The 16566-nt window shown below is 38.2% G+C and overlaps 1 protein-coding gene across 1 annotated transcript in view; it reads left to right on the plus strand.

Annotated features, from left to right (window-relative positions):
* LOC146813351 (ephrin type-B receptor 5-like) overlaps positions 1-16566 on the plus strand; it is a 377765-nt gene that overhangs the window by 146188 nt on the left and 215011 nt on the right. The gene's annotated exons all lie outside the window — the stretch shown is intronic.

Raw genomic sequence — 16566 nt, forward strand, 5'->3', positions numbered from 1 at the left:
TGGGCCAGGTGCAAGCAGGGAAAGAGTGTCCTTTACATTGAATGCACTGCCCCCAGGGCAGCCACAAACTCATGCGTCCCCCAGGGCAGTGCATTCAAGTAAAAAACAGAGCAGTTTTGAAGGGTATAAAGATAGAATATCGACGGGAAAATATCGACTAGCATTAATATCGTGGTAAGAATATCGACTGTGAAAAATATCGTAATAGAAAATATCTTTTTAAAAAATATCGTTTCGTGAGAATGACAAAAATATCGTCATAAAAAAATATCGATGAACAGAATATCGTTGAACAAAATGTCGTTTCATATAATATCGACAGAAAAATATAAGTTGTTATAAAATTTATAAAAAAAATATGTATTATGTTTTTAAAAAACTTACAAAACTCCTACTAGTAATAATATGTGTTAAAAAATATTTTCTACAAAAGAATTGTTAACATTTTAGTAGCGGGTTATTGGTATTATAGGGGATAAGGGTGGGTAGTAATTTAAAATTTGTTTTTTAAAAAATGTATAAAATATAAACAAATTAGAAAATATTTAAGAAATCCAAATTTTAATTTGAAATTTCGAATTCTTCACGAAATTAAATTTGTAATTAAATTTTATAATTTCAAATAAAAATTTTAGGAGCGGGTTTTTGGTATTATAGGGGATTAGGGTGGGTAGTAATTTAAAAATGTAGTGTTTAAAAATTGTATAAAATATTAATAAATTAGAAATTTATAATGAAATCAAATTTTAACCTCGAAATTTAAAATTTAACACGAAATTTATTTTTTAAAATTAATAAAAAATATTACATTAATATTGAAGAAGCGTTATTTTGGTATTATAGGGGAATAGGGTCTAAAAAATAATTTAGATAGAAAAATTTATATTGTTTACTAACCTGCACATTTCCTGACTTATGTTGGATTGGAGTTGGAATAGTAAATTATTATAAAATATAAACAAATTAGAAAATAATTAAGAAATTTAAAATTTAATTTTAAATTTCTAATGGTTTACGAATTTAAATTTGTAATTAAATTTAAAAATTTCAAATAAAAATTTTAGGAGCGGGTTTTTGGTATTATAGGGGATTAGGGTGGGTAGTAATTTAAAAATGTAGTCTTTAAAAATTGTATAAAATATTAATAAATTAGAAATGTATCATGAAATCAAAATTTAACATCAAAATCAAATTTTTTACACAAAATTTATTTTTTAATATTAATAAAAAATATTAAATTAATATTGAAGAAGCGTTATTTTGGTATTATAGGGGAATAGGGTCTAAAAAATAATTTAGATAGAAAAAATTATTTTGTTTACTAACCTGCACATTTCCTGACTTATGTTGGATTGGAGTTAGAATAGTAATTTATTATAGTTTACTATCCAGCACTTTCCCTGAGTTATGTTATGTTTTGAGTTAGAATAGTAATTTATTATGGTTTACTATCCAGCACTTTCCCTGACTTATGTTGGATTGGAGTTAGAATAGTAATTTATTATGGTTTACTATCCAGCACTTTCCCTGACTTATGTTGGATTGGAGTTAGAATAGTAATTTATTATGGTTTACTATCCAGCACTTTCCCTGAGTTATGTTATGTTTGGAGTTAGAATAGTAATTTATTATGGTTTACTATCCAGCACTTTCCCTGACTTATGTTGGATTGGAGTTAGAATAGTAATTTGTTATGGTTTACTATCCAGCACTTTCCCTGAGTTATGTTATGTTTGGAGTTAGAATAGTAATTTATTATGGTTTACTATCCAGCAGTTTCCATGACTTATGTTGGATTGGAGTTAGAATAGTCATTTATTATGGTTTACTATCCAGCACTCTCCCTGACTTATGTTATGGTTTACTATCCAGCACTTTCCCTGACTTATGTTATGTTTGGAGTTAGAATAGTAATTTATTATGGTTTACTATCCAGCACTTTCCCTGACTTATGTTGGATTGGAGTTAGAATAGTAATTTGTTATGGTTTACTATCCAGCACTTTCCCTGAGTTATGTTATGTTTGGAGTTAGAATAGTAATTTATTATGGTTTACTATCCAGCACTTTCCCTGACTTATGTTGGATTGGAGTTAGAATAGTAATTTATTATGGTTTACTATCCAGCACTTTCCCTGACTTATGTTGGATTGGAGTTAGAATAGTAATTTATTATGGTTTACTATCCAGCACTTTCCCTGACTTATGTTATGTTTGGAGTTAGAATAGTAATTTATTATGGTTTACTATCCAGCACTTTCCCTGACTTATGTTGGATTGGAGTTAGAATAGTAATTTATTATGGTTTACTATCTAGAACTTTCCCTGACTTATGTTGGATTGGAGTTAGATTAGTAATTTATTATGGTTTACTATCCAGCACTTTCCCTGAGTTATGTTATGTTTGGAGTTAGAATAGTAATTTATTATGGTTTACTATCCAGCACTTTCCCTGACTTATGTTGGATTGGAGTTAGAATAGTAATTTATTATGGTTTACTATCCAGAACTTTCCCTGAGTTTACAATTTATTTTTGATCAAAAGGGTATTTAGTCCTCTGGAACGCGTAGACCCTCGGTTTGAGTCGTCACATACTGTAACTACATATTCTGTGGGAAAGTTATGTCAATCCTGGCTGCGACATTCCACCTTAGCATCTGTCAAAGTTCATTTATCGAAGTTACATGACAAAATAGATTTGAATTATTTTGTTAAAGGTCCTGTGGGTGGCAGAACCAAAAGGTGGGCGTATGCTATTTACAACAAAGTGTGGAAATTTTCGCAAATTGAGGGGGCTTCAAGATTGAGAGCTATTGACCAAGCAAACATGGAAAAGGTTTTAGCCGTTATAGATAACAGCATTAGCACTCTCTCTTCCAGAATTTATACATTAGATAATATTGTTTCGTCAGTTGTTGATATTGTGCATGATGATATGTCTGTGTTATATAATGGTCAAAACCAGTTGCGTTCTGTTATGCAGTTTGCATGGACATTGCAGACGTTAAAGGCAGGGAGGGTCCCTTGGGACAATTTGAGCACTACATCGTTATTCATTCCTTTTAACATTACTGATAAGCAGCTATTTATGTCCATGAAAGATGCTACATATTCATTATTACATATTGAAAAATTAGAACCGTTACCTTTCTCTGTGGCGGAAATCAATTCAGTCACGTGGCTTATATACGGGTTGATAACTCTACCGTTCGCACTTCTTAAGTTTACGTCTTGTATGAAACATTATGCTCTGGGTAGATATGAACAGCTGGGCACCGCTTTCATACATGAGGTTTGGTCCCTCCCCTTTACGTATAGATGTACTAGGGACGGAACTGAGGTTTATCTGAAGGGTGAGGAATGTACCACGACACCAGATCATTCCTTGGTATGTAGGCACATTCAATTACACGGTGCATGCAATGTACAAGCCCCGATTTTGGCCTGCGTCCTACGAGGTGTCCCAGTGCCTGTGATTACGCCTTCTTTGACGCTGCTTGCAAACAGTAGTTATTTAATTTTGAATAATGAAGCTTGCTGCGGGATGTTAGTGGGAATCCCATATATAGTAACTGTATCGGAGAGGGTTGTCTGCTGCAATAATGTTCTCTTTTCACCCCCGCACGGGCGGGTGGATGTTTCCATCTGGCCTTCGATTCCAACCTTGAAAGCAGAGTTCAACAAGTTGAGCAGAATAAGAGCTGTATTGTCCCAAAAAGAGGTGTCATTGACTTCCTCTCGTGAAACATTTGTCCTTCACGTTGCTAATACGCGCACTGAGGTACAGGCGGTTTTGAATACTGACCTCCCCCTACATTTCGGAGCTTTGATCTTAACTATTTTCAATGCCTCGTGCCCGACCGGCCTGGCTCATTTTTTTAAACTTGTAGGCTCAGGCCTCGTGACCTCTTTCCAAACTATTTTTGGTGTGATTCCGGCATTTTTTCATTCGATTTTCTCGAGCATCTTTGGAGGTGTTCCGCTGCTTCTGGCGCTGGTGGCAGGTGTGCTGCTTTTACTTTTCATACTACGGAATGGCTGCTGTTTCTGTGCCACACGAGCACCTGTCCCGTCTGCATCTTCTTCGTGATAGGATGCTTGACTTTTATGGTACTCTGCCATTGGCGACTTTAAGCCTGTCATATGGATTATCCTTCAGGTATTCCTACTTCACCTGCGTGCAACCTGTATTTCACTGCCTGGATTGTCCCTTTGAATGGCCTCTGGATTTGTGCTTGACCAACACGGTGTCTCCGGTGCCGGATTTCGATCGACTGATGAGGCCCTTAGTGTCTCACGAGTTGGCCTGTTCTGGTGTCCGGATTATGGCTTGTGGTGCGGCGCATGGTATCCCGGGTAATTGGGACATATCAACGGCTGCCTACGATTTCTTGGCTATGAGCTATTTAGAGGAACATTCCGGTTGCCCTCTGATTGTGCTAGAGGCTCCGATGGTTGAAGAACACGTATGTTCCTTTTCTTTAATTAATTGGATGGCTGAGACTTTTAGTGGCTCTGCAAACGATTTTTTGTTGGAAGCAGTTGCCACGTATGCTGCCTATACATTCATGGATTAACTGAACTATCCTCCTTTGCGCCTGTGCTACTGGACGGCAACCTAGCGCAGCATTCATTTTTTTTTTCTAATCATTGTGTTACTTATAGTATTTGGATGATAGTATTTGTTAATATATGAAGTAAATTGTACATTTACTTAGCAAGTTTAAATAATTTTTGTCAGCTATCTAAGTAGACATGGATAAGGTAGTTAATAAATGTTTTTACATGTAAGTTTCTGGTCGTTGTTGATAAGTTCAACATGTTCTTTTTTCACTCTAAAGAAGAACACTTTTTAATTTAGGGAGTTTATCTACTTTATGCTAAGTTCGAATGAAAAAAGCAATGGGATTTTACTTACTTCAAGTGTAGTATGACGTTTTGTAGTTGTAGTCGTAGGTTTGTATTTTCTTCTCTCAGCAAGGTAACCGTTTTTCTGCAAGTTTGGCCCAAAAATGGTAAATTACGTTAAGTGTATAATTGTTTTTATATTAGTGAGTTAATTAATGGTAGCTTTTGATTGGTTCAATTAGTGAAATTTCAAAATCATTGGTCGAGAACGTTATTTTGAATTAGAAAACCGTTAAATAATTATATGTGTGAATAGTTTTGTAAAGTAAAATAGTTAAAAAAAGTGTGTAAAATAAAAGAATAGTGCATATCGAGTTGGTAATAAAAAGACGATATTTTTTGTATATTTCTATAAGCAGATAGGTCGTCGATGTTAGTGTAGTCGATATATATGTCTAAGGTCATGTTATTTAAAATAAAGTCGATCATGTAGTAGTCGATATTTATGTTGTCGATATTAGTGTGAACGATATTAGGGTTGTCGATAAAAAAAAATCGATATTTGTGTGAATCCTTGTTTAAGTATAGGATGACGATATTAATGTAAGCGATATTTTAGTGACGATATTTATTTCTGACGATATTTATGTTAACGATATTCCATCATGGAACCGTTTTCAAGCAACCACTCTGAGTTTCACTGTGCAGGCAGCAACCGCCTGAACTTTTCAGAGATGAGGGATCCCCTTGCAGGTGGCCTGCAAGGAGATGTCTAGGGGGTCCATAGCACCCCCTTCACCCCTTTCAGAGAGGTTGCCACCAGGGGCGCAATGAGAGTGTGCCTCCCGACAGCTTCTTTGCCTTTGCGCCGTCATCTATAATACGGCACAGGCGCACAGACAAAGAGATTCGCCCACTAAATATAGCACAGGAGGTATATGTGCGCCAGCGCTATCTGTATTTCAGAAGGGTCTGCACCCCCCTCTGTAATACCAAAGTGTACAGGGGGAATGCAAAGCGGGCGCAAGCAACCATTGAGCTCCCGGGGCACTTTATATAATTTGGCCCCTGCACTTATTTTTCAACAAACTTTGATCCAGTGCAAGTAGTAGAAAAGCACAAAAGTAGGGAAAAAGAGAAAGATGGAAAAACAGTGAAATGGGGAAAAGGTGGGGTGAGAAAGAACTTTCAAGAGTGAGATAAAGAGTCAGGAAGTATCTGGTGGTGGAGTAAAAAGGCATGCGGTGGAATTAAGGTTTTTTAGCCCAGGTATTTAGCAACTTGACCTTCACTAGAGCCTGCTGCAGGCTTCAGGACAAACCTTTAGGCCCCAGCACTTATTTATTTCGCAAATGAAGCGCTGCATAAATTAAGATTTTGATTGACCACTTTTTAGGGAAATGTCTCAGCAAACAGTGGTCACAGACCCTGCTGTCATGCTGTAGAAAGGAAAGCATGTCTAGTCACCTTGTTATTGGAGATTTCCCTACTCTGCAGCAATACAGGGAGAAGTGACAGTAATGTCCCACATCTCTTGGGAATTTTCAGAAATTGTGAAAATTGTTAAAGAACAAAACCACGGTTTGATCCTAAATGGCTATGCTGCTAATTTGAACCATTTAAATTATTTGGTTTTCGCAGCTGTTTCAGAAAGGTCACGCTTAAAATTAAACATCAGTCTTGTCATGGTTTACTCCAAGGAAGAGGAATCACACCATTGAAGAGTGGAGATTAAATGGATGAAAAATTTCAATGAGAAATCCAACAAGAGAGGCTCAGAACATCCTCTCACATCAGGCGACAATCAAAAGAGCAATATTTTTCGCAAAACATTGCCAACAACAGAAATAAGCTTAAGGAAATATTTAAAACCTTAGAACTGCTTTGCTATGCGCCTGCTGAGGTGGAAACCTCACAGCAGCTAGTTCCTACTTTAGACACTGTTTTATGATAAAGTTGAGGGATTCTGGGATGTAGCTACTTATGAAGATGTTGCAAAAACCCATTTGTTGAGCCTAATCTCATCAATTTAGTCTTACCTTAACCCTAGTTTTATCCACTTTTTAGACAGCTGAAAACTTTAATATTCTGTTAATATCCAGCACCCCTTCGTGATCCGCTATGGGCAATGGTTCATCTAAAAATCTGTGCTAGATATGAGACAGTTGGCTTGCAGATGCAAATATGATCAGCTCTTCCTTGAGTACCAGGAATGTACCAATGCAAATGCAATCTGCAGTTGTCCTTTACTGAAGAAAGCCTCCCTAGACCCAGAAGAACCAGCCAGTTTTTGGCTAATCCTCACATTCCCATTTCAAGTAAAATCATTAGAGGGAGGAGTGAAAGCCCAACTTTAGAATTATGTTCAGAGCCATGCCACATTGTTTAGGGATTGCTTTCCTCCAGGCTGAGAAACAGAACATGCAGTTACCTCAGTCCTGGGTGATTCATTAAGGTAGTGCTAATGCCCTGATTATATTAAATATTTTTGTGCCATTGATCACCGTTGATCATGTGATCCTTTTAGAGAGACTGTTAGACCTTTATGTTCATAGATAAATGATGAACTTGGCTTCACTTTTTCTGGTGGCTGGATCTGCAGCAGTTCTGATTGGCTTTCTCACCAGCACTGATGTTCTTTTTCCATTGACTCATCTGCTTCATGGATTAAGGTTTGACTCTTATATTTATGCAGACGATTCTCAGATCCTTCTAAAAATGTAGGAGGGTGACACGTGGATCATGATCCACTCCCTGGGGCACCAGCCATGGCGCTCTGGTTAATGAACAGCAACTGCCTAAAGCTCAAACCCTAAGAGTTGTTCAGAGAACATTCTCCTAACATCTGGGAATACAAAGAACCGGCTCAGTGTAAAGGTGGCTGTAACACCCCTGGAAGAACAGAGAGAAATGTGTGAATGCAGTTGGATTATGAACTCTCTCTCACGGGTCACGTTGCAGCAGTGAAAAGCTCATGTTTCTATGATTTGTGAATTGTTCAACACATTCTGCCCTTTCAGGACTTTTTACTTAAAATACTGGATGTGAATGACTTATTCATCTCTAATTAGATATCTACAATTCCATCTTCCAGCTACATGTAAACAGAAACTTCAATTTATCCCAGATTCAGCTGCCAGGATTGAAAGAATTTCACAAACTTCTGCCAAAATCTGAAAGCCTTATTGCCCCTAACTACTGAGAGCAAACTGCTCATGTTTCAAGAGCGAATAGAGCCACTTGCACCTGTATCTTGCGAGGGTTGGAAGACATTGCCCCTGTTAAGCAATTTGCCCGGCTACTGAGACACACTGAGGAAGGAAAAGAGGTAGCAGTGATGCACAAAGAACCAGGGTCATACAGCCATGGCAAGAGTTCACACCATGACCCGCTTCGTTCACTAAAAACACCCTCTTTCTGACCTTTTTAGAGGTCCTAAGAACTCAAAGCAAAGACCTAGTTACAAATGAATACTTTGGGTTGCGACCTATCGACTGCCAAATGTTGGGAAAGGACAGATCTTAGGACCTCATGAGATGATGATAAGTTGCATCATTAGATTCACACCCCCAGTAATGCCCTCTGAGATGCACAGGCATTCCCAACCGGCTACTCAAGAGTCAGACACAGTGATTCAAAAAATCTAATGGACCTGTGAACCAGTGCCCTATTGTAAGTTGTGTAACCTTTTGAGGCTTTAAAATGTATGCAGACAGTGAACAAGACCTGGCTCCAATATTTGCAGATCATGGCGTCTGCCTAACTTTAACCAGGAAACCACTGTTCTCAGTCTATTACTCGCAACAAAGTAACAAAGTAATCAGTCAATACAGCTGTTGAGGAATACTGGTGTTAGATATTGGGTTGTAAGTTGTCAGAGGTACGTACCCTGTCCAAGTAGGAACCACAATCTTAGTCACAGTAAGTCAGATACACACCCTAAGTTAGCCTGCGCTCACCATCTGGTAGCTTGGTACAGAGCAGTCAGGCTTAACTTAAGAGGCAATGTGTGAAGTATTTGTGCAACACTTACTACAGTAAAATAGTGGACAACCCACACTAAAATATTCCATGCATGGGAAGACAAATAGAGCATAATTTAGTGAACAAAACAAGATCAAAACAACACAAATCCAATAAGTAGAACCAGAGTTATGATTTCTTTAAGAATATCTTTAAATATAGTGCTTGGAAACAAGCACCAACCAGGGCTATCTGGCTACGCTTGACAAGGTCAAATCTGAAATTTCAGGTCGATCGTGATGGAGCACAGGTCAATTCAAAAAGCTTTATTCTATATGTATAAAATAACCATAAAAGTGTGCATACATTAATACTGATTGCATTACACATGGGAAATATCAAATAATAAAAAACAAGACAAATAACGTTTGCTCTGCAACATGGGGCCAAAGTTAATCATATTTGAAATGCGTACAATATTATTTTTAGAAAGACAGCACAATGTCTTTAAAATCATCATAGGGTCATCATTGTATCGATACAACAATACTTTTGCGTGCATCAAAAGCATGTATATTAAAAAGTGCCAAATTAAGGCAGAATCTGGCATCGATAAGTTCGGGCAAGTATTTTACTGCAGGAAGATGCGAACCACTGCCATACACATGCAGAATTGGTTTTAAATAGTACTTCCTAAAACCTGAATAAAAACCACAAAACAGCATAAAGTGCACGGTACTCCACTTGCTCTGTCCATCACATGGGCAAAGAGTTGTAGCTGGAGGACAAGTTTTCGTGTTAGGGAAAGTCACTAAATGGTGGGTGATTCCCAATCTGACAGTGTACATGCATTATCAAACCAGTCTTTACAGGCCTGATTCACAGACGTAATCTGAGACAAAATCCTAACTTTACGACTTTCGGTATTCACAAAAGGCATTTAGGAGTAGTAAAGTTAGGATTCATAACTTTACTACTCCTAAACTGAGAAAAAACCTAACTTTACGACTTTCATTTTTTACAGAAGGCATTTAGGAGCAGTAAAGTTAGGATTCCTAACTTTACTACTCCTAAACTTAGAAAAATCTTAACTTTACGACTTTCAGTATTCACAGAAGACATTTAGGAGTCCTAAAGTTAGGAGTCCTAACTTTACTACTCCTAAACTGAGAAAAATCCTAACTTTAAGACTTTCGGTATTCACAATAGGCATTTAGGAGTAGTAAAGTTAGGACTCATAACTTTACTACTCCTAAACTGAGAAAAATCCTAACTTTATGACTTTCTGTATTCACAAAAGGCATTTTGGAGTACTAATCCGGAGTGCCCTGATGCGTTCTGGAAGTGAAGGTTAGCATGCTTTACTAAATCATTTGGTGTGTAACTTTAGTTTGGCTTTTCAGCTTTATTGACCAATGGCACCACCTGTTTCTATAACACATCACCCTGAAATGGCCAGTCATGGCAGTGGCTTTCTGGATTTGATTAAGCATCTTAAACTGTTCAAAGGCTCTTCTGTCTCGCTCCTTCGTGTCCCTAAAAGTATGACATTTGAGGTGCTTATATGTTTTCAACTGGCTTTTTCTTCTAACAGTAAGCCCTGTGTAGTATCCTTTTTATGGTCTTGCTTGACAGTGCAGCTGTCGCCAGACAATTATGAGAGCTTCATTAGAGAGGGGCTTTGACTTCTCCCATATGTTGGGAGCCAGGAATACATGTATTTGGGGGCAGAATGTGTGTGCTTATACAAACACTGCTTACCCTCTACCAGCTGTGATAATTTTGTTTAATAATCCCTTTGCCTAGGCTTGAACTTTCAGGGTCATACACATGCCATTGTAATGCTATTAAAATATCTTAGATAACTATATAATTTATGTTGTTATTCTCTGGCAGCAGCACAAATGGGAGAATGGCAGTCATTAACCTGCATTGATTTTTAGGTCTGGCTTGACAGCTGACCCTTTAACCTACACCAATATTATTCTACAATTCTTTACTTCCACACAAATACATATTTATTCCCTTGCTATTTATGAGTAAAACTTCACATCTTTGTCCAACCTTCCTTTAAAGCCAGAGTTATTGGCATTGCCAGTGTGTGTTTGATATGTATGTTTAGCAGCTGGTGTAACATTGTCCGATAGAAAATATTATCTAGCAGCCAAATTCTTAACTTTAACTCCAGAGTCCTGAGATCTAATTCTACCTTTAGAATTTCATCAAGTATTTTGGTGTGGTGTGTTACTTAATTGCCCTGTGTCTGAATTTGTATATATGTGTGGCTAAATGCTTGGATGTCAATTTGGGGTTTCAGTTTATTTGGCTGCGGTCCCCTCATGTCACTAGACTTTATTATTTTTTATATTTTCATTTTAACATTTGCACAGAACTCAATGCACTTGAAATTCCTCATTCTACTTTGGGCCCCTAGTGACATGTCATGAGTACATCAGCACCAGATGTTTCTACTGCTATGCTGCTATGCTGCTTGCTATTTTAGTGCTGAGGTTTATCTGTCTCTGCTTCTTTGAAACTCGTTGATGGGCACTAGCTTGTATGTAAGGACAAAGAAATGGCCACAACATGACTTCTCCACACACTCTACACTTTATTGAATATCCCAAGATATGCTCCAGCTTTATATATTGCTTTTTCTGCCTCCATACACTTGTCCAGGGCTTCACATCAATCTTGACTGCCAATGCTCCAGTGCTGCTCTAGAGCCTCACAATATTTCATGGTGAGCTATCCTGCACCAACGTTGGTAGACATTTTTTGTGTTAAGTGGCAGATCATCACAGATCCCATGTACAGTTTATACATGTCACTTTCCTGTGGATTGTTGTGTCAGAATATCTTTATTAAAATTAAATCAGTAGGAAATACCGTGTCCTAAATAGTGTTTACAAAACATTGACCCATTATGTGCAAAGTTTGTATTAGTAGCCCCAGAGTAGTAATATTTTTGTAAACAATATTTAGGACACAATATTTTAGTTACAGAATTCTGGTACCACCCCGCCCTGTGGAGCATGCCTGTTACTTTACTCCAATAGGCTGCATCTGTGGACAGACCAAGGAATGCAACAAAATAAACCCTCTTCAGAACTTCCACCTTGGCCGGCCAACCAGGAAACATAAGTATTTGCATTGTGAAAAAGTAGTTTTTATGCAATACGCAGCAGTAGATGGCAGTCGGAGTAACTGACGAGCCATTGGTTGCGGTCCAACTGCTATCGTAATTAGGCCCAAAGTTGGCTCAGTCTGCACTAACTCTAGAAACATTTTTAAAATGTGATGCATAGTTCGAGACATTTTGGGAATTTACCTTACATTTGTTATGCAAAATTTCCAAAATTACATAATTACTCCACATCATGCTTTACTGCTATTCTGTTTTTGATGTGATTTTTTTAACACAAAATGTGTCCTTGCATCAAAAATTGAAGCGAGGACATATCGTGCTAAACAACAGATGTGCATTTAACTCTATTATGCAAAATTCCCCAAATGTAATGTAATTACAAAATATGTAACTATGCTCACCCCCAATCTGAACCTGACTTATCTGCTACGTAAGTCAAATCAGAACTTACAAGACATCATCTTCCATCAATTTTCCTACATCTATCTCATTACTATTCATTCTAAATTATCTAAAGTATGTGTAGTTCTTTTAGCCAAGTGTTGTAGGTTGCAGATTCAACCTCAACCTATGTATACTCAATGATCAGTATATCGTCAGTGTTGATATATGTTTTTTCCGTACATATGACAGCTGGAGGCACTCTTAAGAACTCTTAAGAATTTACTTTGAGATAATTCAGACTCTTGTTGTTTTGCCCAATTGATCTGATTGTTGTTGTCTTCCATATGTCTCCTGATTTAGTTTTACCAATCACATCCCATTTCCTTCAGGCCTCAGGCAATACACAGCCCAGCCCATTTATTAGGGGATATTTCTAAAAAATAAAGCCCTTCCTATCAAATTCCTATCAAATTCTTTAGTTGCAACCTTCCAAGCTCCAAATACCACTGGGGCAAATAATAAACAATTGCCAATGTCAATCCCAGTACTTAAATCCTATGAAACAAGCTGCAAATATATGTGAAAGTCAGGAAAAAAGCAATTTTCACCTGTGAAATGTAAACTTAAGACTGTGAATACAAGATGAACTGACTTTCAAATCGTTTTCTTGAAATTGAAATTATTCTTAACATGATTACTAGAGCAAGCACAAGCAAAATGGGCATGCTAAAAAATGATAAAGTGTTATGATCAAACTAATTTGTAGTTTTCATCTCTTGGCCCTAAAGAATCTCAAAACAAGAATTAATGGCCCTGGTTTTTCTCAGTAAAAGGTGGCATCATCCCTCTGTCTCAGAGGAAAATGTTGCTACCCCTGGCATGTTGCTGAACTAAATTCATGGTGTCGTGAACATCAGCACTTGTGGTAGTAATGATATGTTTACAAGCAACACATCAAAGATATTTTATATGTGAGTGAACTGCATTCAAACACATCACTCATCCACCTCAATTTTAATATTTGTTCTCCACTTAGCCCTCACCCCACTCCCCATTGCCTGTCCCCTTCATCTTATACTTTTTCATGGCAGCCTTTCTTCCCCTGAGCTACACTCTACGCTCACTGCTTACTGCCCCCCCCCACACGCACACATCTGAAGCCCCAGACCACCTGCGGCTCTTGACATTTTCAGAGCACTCCGCGGTAATGGCAGGTCGCGCGGAAAAGGCGGTCTCTTTGGGTCAGCTGCTCCTTATGGAGGGGAGGGGGGAATTTACAGATTTCAAATGTTCACTGTGTACATCCCTGGCAGGCGGCCATGAATGCAAACTGTACAACAGAGTGGAGGCCTACTGGGCTCCTGTGCCCACCCTTCCTCCTATTAACGTGCTGCCTTGGAGCTGAAGGCTGTTTTTCAGAATAAGCAATGAATTGTACTGAAACATTTTCAATTATTACCATATATTAAACTCAATGGAGTTTTGTTACGCTACACTGCATGCAGTGATCTTGCTGACACACCGTTGTGTACAGCCATTGTGTGCAGAGATTCCCAAATCCAAGAATAAAAAGCTCATTCAGTCCAGACTGTTGCTTTGCATTCTGGGATTGTAGATCTGTTTATCCCATTTTATAATCAGAATGCAACAAACAAACTGGGCAGACTGAATTACTGAGGGAAAGACCTGGGTAATTTGAGGGTGACATGCGTGTTCTGAGATACACAAACTGTTTCAGATGAAGAGCACGCACAAGAAATGTAGAGCAAGTTTGTGGGTGTGCAGCCACTTAAAGGGCACTGCAAACCTGCAACACACTCTCTTTGTCTCAAATGCATGACTAGATTTACACACAAAGTGCTTGGATCACACACTGCATTTCCCAGTACTATTTATGTATTAGAAAATGCTATTCCCAAACCTACCAAGGTACATTTAAACCTCCACCTCACCTATTTCTTCTGTGGGGAGATTCTCACCCACATAAATTTACTAGTTAATAATAAATCTGGGAGTGGCCTGTGGGAGTGATTAGAAATAGAGGCATATTTACCCCAAATAGGATGGGTTTAGGGAGGAGTAAGAAGGGCTTTGTGGAGGGTCAGGAAAAGGTTGAGGATGGGGCAGACACCCCCAAAATAGAGTAAGCCCACTACTATTCACAAACTGCTCTACTAAAGTCACCACAGCCAAAAAAACTGTCACAAATGTACTCCAGGTCAGATATGACACATGTCCAAGTACTGGTGAAGCAACAAGCTCCAATATGCAATTAATGGAGGCAAGGATTTAATATAGGACCTCATAAGAAATAATGTTCAAAGAAATTAATTTACTTTGCCTTTTAAACAGATATAAAATACATGTTATTTTAAACCGATATATATAAATAACAAATATTATTTTGTGCTAAAATATTTCAATACCCCTTTTTTGTAAGTATAAAAATAAATGCACCTTTGTTTTTCCAAATAAATGTATTCAGATTAAATCCATAAATCAACTTTAATATTTTTTTTTCCTCATATGACCTCCATAGCTACAGCCGCCTCTCGACCTGGTCCACCTCTGGCGCATATAACTTTGGCGGTTCGTAGTCTCAGCTGGTATTTTCCTTACAGGGAGTGCCCGTTTATACGCAACTTGAGCTGACCCAGAGGTTTTAATCATAGGAACTTATTCTGTACCTTGATCTATTCTTAACTAATCGCAAAGTGGATCATCCAAACAATTCCAAAACAACCCAGAATCTGGGCTCTCTCTAGATACATTTACTCTCTGATCAAAGCTCTGAAATACTTAACGGAATTCCACCAGGCATTCCAATTAGGAGGAGCTTCCTGACGCCACAATTTACAAATCTCTCTCCTTGCCAACAAAATCAAGTAGAATACCAATTTATGTTGTAGCCCAGTCTGGTCTCGTACCCCACCCATCATACGCCAAATAAAATAAGAGTTGGGCTTACCTTCACATCAGCACCCATGACCCTGGAAATAGTCTTACCCACATTACTCCAAAATTCTTGTATCTTAGTGCAAGAAGTAAATACATGAACGTAATCTGCGTTCTGAAATCAACATCTCCAGAATCTAGCTTCTCCTCCACCCTTCATTCTGGATATTTTAAGGGGGACCAATATATCCTGTGGAGTGTAAAAAAGTGGTTTCTTCTGAGTGCAGCCGATTTAATCAAAGGGTAAAGCATGTCAATGAATACATGCCATAACTCTTTCCGCTCTTCACTCGGCAAGTAATCCTCCCAGACCGATGTGGCTTATCCATCTTTCTTTCTGCTGCAGCCAGAAGATACCATAGAGCAACTTCTTTCTTCTTCGGGGCCTGGTTTTGTAGTTCATTTTCCATAGGATTGTCCTCCAAGAGAGACCAGCATTGACTCTTGCACTAAGATGTAAGCCGATAAAATTTTAATCTAGACAAGGCTCCATTCGTAGTATGGCTCTAAAATTCCCAAGGGTGACATTTGTTACCCACTACAACGTCCTTCCAGTGTGAAACTCCTGCCTCTTTTAGTGGCTGAGCTAGAGCGTCCAGAAGGCACTCTAGAGTTCCAGGGGACTTCCACACCGGTGCCCAATTGCTATAGTAGCTAAACCCCAGGCAGTCTCGACAGCCTGATCATAACTTGGCTGCCATACTCAACGTCTTCAGGTAGATTTTTTAAAAGAATTTAGGAGAGCCAAATGTATACATAAAGCCATACTCCCCTACCCCATCTAACATGGCTTTAAACATGCTGCCAATCAACGAGTCAGCTGGAGTAAGCAGTAACATCCTGGCGTTTTTTAATTGGAAAGCCCAACAATAGAGTTGAAGATCTGGTAAACCCATACCTCCTTGCATTAATTTGCACCTATGTTTTTTCCAGGACAGCCTAATCCCTTTGCCTGCCCAGATAAATGAGGAAATCTTGCCCTGAATTTTAAGAATCTCAGCTTTTGCAAATTCTATCGGAATATTATTAAAAAGATAAGTGTATTTCGGGAGAATACACATTTTAATCAGGTTAACCCGGCCATAATGGGAGAGTGGTATGTTCTGCCATTTTTTTAATAGGACCTCAACTTCCTTCAAAACCCCATCTAGGTTAACTTTTGGAATTTCTCTTAGGTCTAGGGTTAGTGTGATTCCAAGGTATCTAAGCTCTGTGGCAAAGGACCCCTCCTGATTGGCAATATTCCATTCCATGATCTCTGTTTTATC

The sequence above is a fragment of the Triturus cristatus genome, chromosome 7, assembly GCF_964204655.1.
Source record: "Triturus cristatus chromosome 7, aTriCri1.1, whole genome shotgun sequence".
Taxonomy (NCBI): domain Eukaryota; kingdom Metazoa; phylum Chordata; class Amphibia; order Caudata; family Salamandridae; genus Triturus; species Triturus cristatus.